General features: G+C 53.8%; 1 long non-coding RNA gene across 2 annotated transcripts; it reads right to left on the bottom strand.

Moving 5' to 3' along the window:
- Positions 1 to 89: 89 nt before the first annotated feature.
- On the bottom strand, positions 90 to 6,848 carry LOC105602956 (uncharacterized). Of its 2 annotated transcripts, XR_009596956.1 has the most exons (5): positions 6,605 to 6,848; positions 5,505 to 5,856; positions 3,446 to 3,564; positions 3,095 to 3,299; positions 90 to 2,186 (listed from the first exon to the last, which is right to left on the bottom strand). It is a non-coding gene; the product is annotated as an uncharacterized LOC105602956 (long non-coding RNA). The 2 variants fall into 2 exon arrangements; XR_003591991.2 differs by lacking the exon at positions 5,505 to 5,856 and having other exon boundaries at positions 1,923 to 2,186.
- Positions 6,849 to 8,043: the final 1,195 nt, after the last annotated feature.

Raw genomic sequence — 8,043 nt, 5'->3', positions numbered from 1 at the left:
CTGGGTCCACGCCTCCTGCTCTCCCCTGGGCCGCTGGCTGTCTGCAGGTGCGGGGTCCTGGCCCGGAGAAGCGCCAGCAGAGCCCGGAGGACGGGAGGGGAGCGGGGAGGTGAGCCCCGGAGTCTCGAGGGGCCAGAGGCAAAATACTGCGCTGTGTCCCCGGAAGGCAGTTTCCCATGAAACCTTCGATAGAGGCCACCCCAGACGACCAGCCTGATCTGCTGTGGAGGCGTGGATCCCTCCCCGTAGCGAATGGTGATTGGGTTCTACCTGGACCCGGGACTTCTGTTTATATTATCTTTTCCCCACTTCCCCTCCAGGGATCTGGAAAACGGAGGCCTGGGCTAGACGGAAGCTTCCTCCAAGATTCTTTATTGAAGGGATTCGAAGAAAAACTTAGGTGTCAGTAATCTGTGGGGGATGGAGGGGTGAGTGCTACGTGTAACGGTTTTCCTGTTGTTACTGGACCAGTTTTGATGTGTTTCCCCCTTCAAGAAGCAGACCCAAACACCGAGAGGCTGAGGTTAGCAGCAAAGAGCAGGTTCATCCACAAGGCAACCAGGCAAGGAGACCAACCAGAGCCCGCCCTGGAATCTGCCTCCCTGCGGGCACGGGGCTGGGGCTCACGGATGAAGACCGAGCAGCAGGCGGCGCAGGGCGCGGGGAGCCTGCGGAAAGCGATGGACAAGGTGCGGGGACCGCGGCCCGCGCGGTGGACCCAAGCTCCGCCTCTGCGCTCTGGGGGCGGAGCTTCCAGGGACACGCAGCCACGCCCAGTGGGAGGGTCAGCGGTCCCTCCAGCCCTAAGCTCAGCTCCAGCTAGACGCCGCTGAGTCCGGCTTTCTAGAGAACACTCCGGGCGGGTATTTTATGTTCCGGCTTCGTGATTGGAGGACATGTGAGACTTTTTAAAGACTTGATTAAATCTAATCAAGGCCCTTGATTAGTGCGGGCAGGCGGAATGGATTTGACTGATCACGACCCGCAGTGTCACCATCTCAGGGGCCGCCCTCACCCCCACCTACCCTACCAAAGGGGGGGCCTGGGTGCTGAGATCGGAGCCACACGTGCACTAGACAGTCGGTCAGCGCTGCTGCTGAGCGGACCTGGGGCCATCCTCACACCGTCACTGGCCCCTGTGCTCAATAAAAGGAAGGAAAGCGGGAAAAGCGCTTTCTGGCCGCGGTGGCCTTGCGCGTTCCTCCATCACCATCTGCTGGCAGAGCCCGGCATGGCACCCGCTGCACAGAAACCTCGGTGTCCGTTTGGGTGCCCCATCCTTGACCCCGAGATAGCACCCTCCGTCCAAAATGGAAAACACCTGCTCCCAAGATTATAATGATAATCACAGCCAATTGTGTTAATTGGTCCTCAGATCCACTCACAGTTCCACGGAACATTCTGCTGACCTCTGACAGCTCCTACATAAGGCAATACTGAGAAGAGAACGTGGCTGATAAATACAAACGCACACACAGCAAGGAGCAAAGAAAAAGACAAAAACCCTCGCGGTTCTCTTTTGTTCATCTTTCATGAGCAGGATGGCAGATAAAACACAGAATGCCCAGTGAATAATTTTTTAGTCTAAGTATGGCCCCAATACTGCATAATCTTCAAATCTAATCTATCTTATTTTTAAAATATCTTTTTTTTTTGCTGGTCACTCATTAGTTCATGCCCAAAGCCTTTGTTTCTTGACTCCTAACTTTCTGAGTCCTCTGGGGTGAGGAGCACCCCTAACCTCGAGAGCCCACGGTCCTCTTGGGACTAGACCCTTCTATGCCCATCACCGCTGACCGGAAGGGCCCGCGCATGGCCAGCGCTCGCGCCCCCTGGCGGACAGACTGCGGCAGCCGCGGGAGCCCGGGTGCGACCCCCGCGGTCTCTGGCGCCCTCTAGTGCGGAAAGATCTCAGCCTGGTGTTCTGAGTCACGGGGCCATATTTTATTAGTGACGATGATGGTCCTTTACCTGGAGGCGCGTTTGGGGAGTGCCGGCTCAGGGGCCGAGCTATCAGCCTGCATCGCGCCCACAGGCATCGCGCCCCCCTGGGCGGGGCCAGCTGTGGGCTGTCCAGACACGGGCTTCCCCGAGCCTCTGGCCCAGTGTCCCTCCCAGGTCAGTGTCCAGCGTCGCCCTCCTGGTTGTGGACTTGTGCAGCGGTCTCAGCAGATGTAGAGGCGACCCTAACGGATGTATTGAGGCATCTCAGCACTGTCCTCCGCCCAGGCTTGCTGGTCAGCAGTGAAGTGACAGGGAAGAGGGGCTGTTTTGGGGTCCCTTCAAGGATCTGGGAAATGGAGGCCTGGGCCAGACCAAAGTTTTCTAGAAGATTCACCATTGCAGGGAGTCAAAGACAAACCTGTGGTGGTCAGCAATCTGTGGGGGATTCGGCGGTGAGGGAGATTCGGCGGTGAGGGGACTCCGAATGCCATATGTAATGGTTTTACTATTGTTAGGGAACCTTTTGTCCCCCCTACAAACAGCGGGCTAAAATACTGACATGCCAGGTTTGCAGCAAAGAGCGGGTTCATCCACAAGGCAACCAGGCAAGGAGACCAGAGCACGCTCTGGAATCTGCATCCCTGCGGGCACGGGGCTGGGGCTCACGGATGAAGACCAAGCAGCAGGCGGCGCAGGGCGCGGGGAGCCTGCGGAAAGCGATGGACAAGGTGCGGGGACCGCGGCCCGCGCGGTGGACCCAAGCTCCGCCTCTGCGCTCTGGGGGCGGAGCTTCCAGGGACACGCGGCCACGCCCAGTGGGAGGGTCAGCGGTCCCTCCAGCCCTAAGCTCAGCTCCAGCTAGACGCCGCTGAGTCCGGCTTTCTAGACAGCAACCCGGGCGGGTATTTTATGGTTCTGGCTTCGTGACTGGAGGACGTTCAAGTCTTAAAACGCCCTTGAGTAGTGAGGGCAGCGGAATGGATTTGACTGATCACGACCCGCAGTTTCACCATCTCAGGGGCCGCCCTCACCCCCACCTACCCTACTAAAGGTGGGGCCTCGGTGCTGAGATCTGGGGTGACACATAAAATCAGGTGAAGTCTTGGGACAGAGGGCCGATTCCAGGTCCTAGGATGCAGGAAAAACCTACCTGGCCCCGGGCTAGACAGCGTGGAGGGCGTGGCCCGGGCTGGTGCACCGAAGTAGCCCCCAACGGACCAGAAGGTGTGGGAGCCCAGGGCTGGTCTACTGCAGAAGGAGTCGCCTGGTGGACAGAGTGGGGCCTGAGCGCCTGCTGAACTGGTCCGTCAGTGCTGCTGAGCAGACACGGGCCATCCTCCCATCATCAGTGGCTCCTGTGCTCGACAGAAGGGAGGGAAACCGGGAAAGCAAAGGCGCTTTATGGCCGCTTTTGTGTTTCGCGTTCCTCGAGCACCGTCTGCCGGCGGGCCGCGGCATTGCACTCGCTAGCCAAACCTCGGGTCCGGCGGGGAGATCTCACCTCTCAGCAGTTCCCCCGGGGAGAATGTCGGAAAGATGCGACCTTGACCCGGAGCTCGGTGGAGAGGGTGCCCTGTGTTCTTTCCGCAACTGCTTGGAGTGGAGGTTCCTCATGTTGGGCTGGGAACAGGAGGAAGGAAACAGGTCATGATTGAGATGCTCTAGACAGACTGTCCCTGCTCTTGCCAAATTTCCGTAGATTTTCTTTAATTAATATTTCATGTTTTGTATGCCCTTAGGTCTATTTCCAGACACTTTAAATATATTGAAAGACTTTCAATATTTATAGGAAAATATTATTTCATAGAATGTATACAAAGCAACAGTTAGAGCTGGACATGGAACAACAGACTGGTTCCAAATAGGAAAAGGAGTACGTCAAGGCTGTATATTGTCACCCTGCTTATTTAACTTCTATGCAGAGTACATCATGAGAAACGCTGGGCTGGAGGAAGCATAAGCTGGAATCAAGATTGCCGGGAGAAATATCAATAACCTCAGATATGCAGATGACACCACCCTTATGGCAGAAAGTGAAGAAGAACTCAAAAGCCTCTTGATGAAAGTGAAAGAGGAGAGTGAAAAAGTCGGCTTAAAGCTCAACATTCAGAAAACGAAAATCATGGCATCCGGTCCCATCACCTCATGGCAAATAGATGGCAAACAGTGGAAACAGTGGCTGACTTTATTTTTGGGGGCTCCAAAATCACTGCAGATGGTGACTGCAGCCATGAAATTAAAAGACGCTCACTTCTTAGAAGGAAAGTTATGATCAACCTAGGCAGCATATTAAAAAGCAGAGACATTATTTTGCCAACAAAGGTCCGTCTAGTCAAGGCTATGTTTTTTCCGGTGGTCACGTATGGCTGTGAGAGTTGGACTATAAAGAAAGCTGAGCACCGAAGAATTGATGCTTTTGAACTGTGGTGTTGGAGAAGACTCTTGAGAGTCCCTTGGACTGCAAGGAGATCCAACCAGTCCATCCTAAAGGAGATCAGTCCTGGGTGTTCATTGGAAGGACTGATGCTGAAGCTGAAACTCCAATACTTTGGCTACCTAATGCGAAGAGTTGACTCACTGGAAAAGACCCTGATGCTGGGAAAGATTGAAGGTGGGAGGAGAAGGGGACGACAGAGGATGAGATGGCTGGATGGCATCACCGACTCAATGGACGTGAGTATGAGTGAACTCTGGGAGTTGGTGATGGACAGGGAGGCCTGGCGTACTACAGTTCATGGGGTCGCAAAGAGTCGGACACGACTAAGTGACTGAACTGAACTGATACATAAATTTAAAATTAATATATAAAACAAATACATGCAGACAATTATAAGCATATAATATATTTATATTATAAATGCATAATTATAAGCAAGTATATGTTATTATACTTATAATACTTTATAATATACTTATAAGCAAGAATATATTATATAAGCATAATTATAAATAGAAGTAACTTTGGGCTTTCCTGGTGGCTCAGACAGTAAAGAATCTGCCTGCAGTACAGGAGACCTGGGTTTGATCCCTGGTTCGGGAAAATCCCCTGGAGAAGGGAGTGGCAACCCACTCCAACACGTTTGTCTGGAGAATTCCATGGACAGAGGAGCCTGGCAGGTCACAGTCCATGGGGTCGCAAAGAGCTGGATACGACAGACTGACTAACACATATGAATAAATTACTTAAATATTAGGTATATATTTATAAACACATTCAGATACTATAAATAGAAACATATGGTAAATCTATTTCATATTGTTATAAACATATAAATTTAAAAAATAATTTTCACCCCTTTGGCTTGGGGGTGTTTTTGTGGGTGTCTTTGTGCTACTGTTCCTAAAGTGGAACTCTCCCCCTCCCAAACTGGCTTTTGAAATGACTGGGAAAGAAATGAAATATATAAGCATTGGAAACATAGCAACAAAATTGTCATTCTTCGCAGAGGATATGTTTAAGTATGTAGCAAGTCCCACAGAATGTAGATAAATTAATATAATCTATTAAAAAAAATCGTGCGGCAAATTTACCAGGTGCAATTTCAAATATAAAAACTTACTGGGTCTCTCAGTTCACTTCAGTTGCTCAGTTGTGTCCGACTCTTTGTGACCCCATGGACTGCAGCATGCCAGGCCTCCCTGTCCATCACCAACTCCTGGAGTTCACCCGAACTCATGTCCATTGAGTCGGTGATGCCATCCAACCATCTCATCCTCTGTCGTCCCCTTCTCCTCCTGCCTTCAATCTTTCCCAGCATCAGGGTCTTTCCCAGTGAGTCAGTTCTTTGCGTCAGGTGGCCAAAGTATTGAAGTTTCAGCTTCAGCATCAGTCCTTCCAATGAATATTCAGGACTGATTTCCTTTAGGATGGACTGGTTGGATCTCCTTGCAGTTCAAGGGACTCTCAAGAGTCTTCTCCGACAGCACAGTATAATAGCAAATGAACAGAGAATAACATTTACGAGGATATATTTTACCATTGCATAAAAAACATCAGCTTGTAGAGAACAGACTTGTTCCCAGGGGAGAGGGTGGGTAGGGAGAGATGAAGTGGGAGTCTGGGGTTAGCAGAAGCAAGCTGTTATATACAGGATGGATAAAAAGGATAAACAACAAGGTCCTACTGTATGGCACAGGGAATTATATTCAATAGCTTCTGAGAAACCATAATCGACAAAAAGTGTATATATATGTGTGTGTGTATATATATGTGTGTGTGTGTGTATTTGAGTTACTTTGCTGTAGAGAAGAAATTAACACAACATTGTACATCGATATTTCAATAAAATCCACCCCCCCCCGAAATATGTGTTTCCTGGAGATGGAGATGGCAACCCACTCCATCTCGTGCACCCCAATATTCTTGCCTGGAGGATCCCATGGGTAGAGGAGCCTGGTGGATTACAGTCCAGGGCGTCGCAAAGAGTCGGACCTGACCCAGCGACTAACACTTTCACTTTCAAAAGTGTAAGTTTACTGGGGATGAATCTATAGAGATGCCAAGACATTTGTTTATGAGGAGAATTATTAAACCTATTAAAGGGGGAGAGCGCCAGGATATTCACGGATTGAAAGAGTCAGCGTGGTCAAGCTGCCAGTTTCCCCCAAACTGCCTGGTGAACTCCCCCGGAGCTGGTTCAAGGCGCACGATTTCCTTTACCTTTCTTCTAAGAGACAGGAGCCACGGAGCCGGTCCTAGTTGGGAGAAGCTCAGGTCCTCCTGCGGGAGAGCAGCCTTCTTCCTCCCGGTCGCCTGGGCGGGTTCGAGGCCACGACCAGAAGGGCTTGGTTCCCTGCGTCGCGCGCTCAGAATTCTCCGTCTCGGTCCCGGGGCCGCAGAAGCGGGGCGTCCCGCCCGCCGCAGAGGAGGCACGGGCAGGGCCCCGCGGGCAGGCCGCCGCGGTTTCGCCCCGCTCCGCCGCCTCTGCCCGGGCGCGGGCGCCGGCTCCGGGGCCGCTCGTGCCCTCCGTGGCCGCGAGGCGTCGCTGTGCCCCCGCTGGACGTGCTGAGGGGCCCAGCCCGGGGCCCCGGGGGAAGGGCCCAGACGGAGGGACTCGGGGCCCCCGAGCGACACCCCGGGACTCCGAGCCCCGGAGCCCGGGGTCACCCCAGGCAGGGGCAGCGGGCGGCCCGGGGCGGGGTCGGGGGCCTCCCCCCGCACCCCGTTCTCATTTGACACCGGGGGTGCGCTGGGCAGTGCCCAGGGGCCGCAGTCCGAGCAGGGGCGCGAGGCAGGACCCGGCTCGGCCTGTCCCGGCCGTGAGCCCAGCTGCTTGGCAGAGGCGGCAGCAGGTCGCAGTGACCCTCACAGAGACGCCCCGCTCTGCGGCTCCAGGTGGGCCTGTGTCCCCCAGAAGCGCTGACCTGTGCACCGGGGCACAGGGCTCCCCCAGCCACGTCTGGGATGGAAGGGCCAGAACCGCATGTCCGTCCTCACAGACCGGCAGGCACCCGCCGTGTGTCCACACGCTGAGCCATCTGGCTCCCCTAGCTTGACATACACCCAAGAACTGAGTGTGCAGGGAGTTAGAAGGGGCAGGTGGGGTGACACGATGCCATCCAGCTTCGTCTGAGAACCTGGACAAACCTCAAGGGGCTCAGCCTGTTCTGCGAGACCCCGAGGGCCGGCCCCCTCCCTGGCCCCCTGCCTTGAATTTGGCCCCACCGGCCGCCTTGCTGTTCCTTGCTGCCTTGCTGTTCCCCAGGGCCTTTGCGCTTGCTGCCCCTTCTGCCAGGACTGCCCCTCCCCAGGCTCTTGCCAGGGTGCCCCTTCTTCGTTCAGGAGTGGCCCCTCTTGTCGTTCAGCGGCTCAGCTGTTCCCAGTCTTTGCGACCCCATGGACTGCAGCACGCCAGGCTTCCCTGTCCTTCACTATCTCCTGGAGTTTGCTCAAACTCATGTCCATTGAGTCAATGATGCTATCCAACCATCTCATCCTTTGCTGCCCACTTTTCCTCCTGCTCTCAATCTTTCCCAGCATCAGGGTCTTTTCCAATGAGTCAGCTCTGTGCATCAGGAGGCCAAAGTATCGGAGCTTCAGCATCAGTCCTTCCAGTGAATATTCAGGGTTGATTTTCCTTAGGATTGACTGGTTTGATC

The sequence above is a fragment of the Ovis aries genome, chromosome 17 (genome assembly GCF_016772045.2).
Source record: "Ovis aries strain OAR_USU_Benz2616 breed Rambouillet chromosome 17, ARS-UI_Ramb_v3.0, whole genome shotgun sequence".
Classification (NCBI taxonomy): Eukaryota; Metazoa; Chordata; class Mammalia; order Artiodactyla; family Bovidae; genus Ovis; species Ovis aries.
Note: the sequence above shows the minus strand (reverse complement) of the source record. Positions and strands in the feature narration are given on the sequence as shown.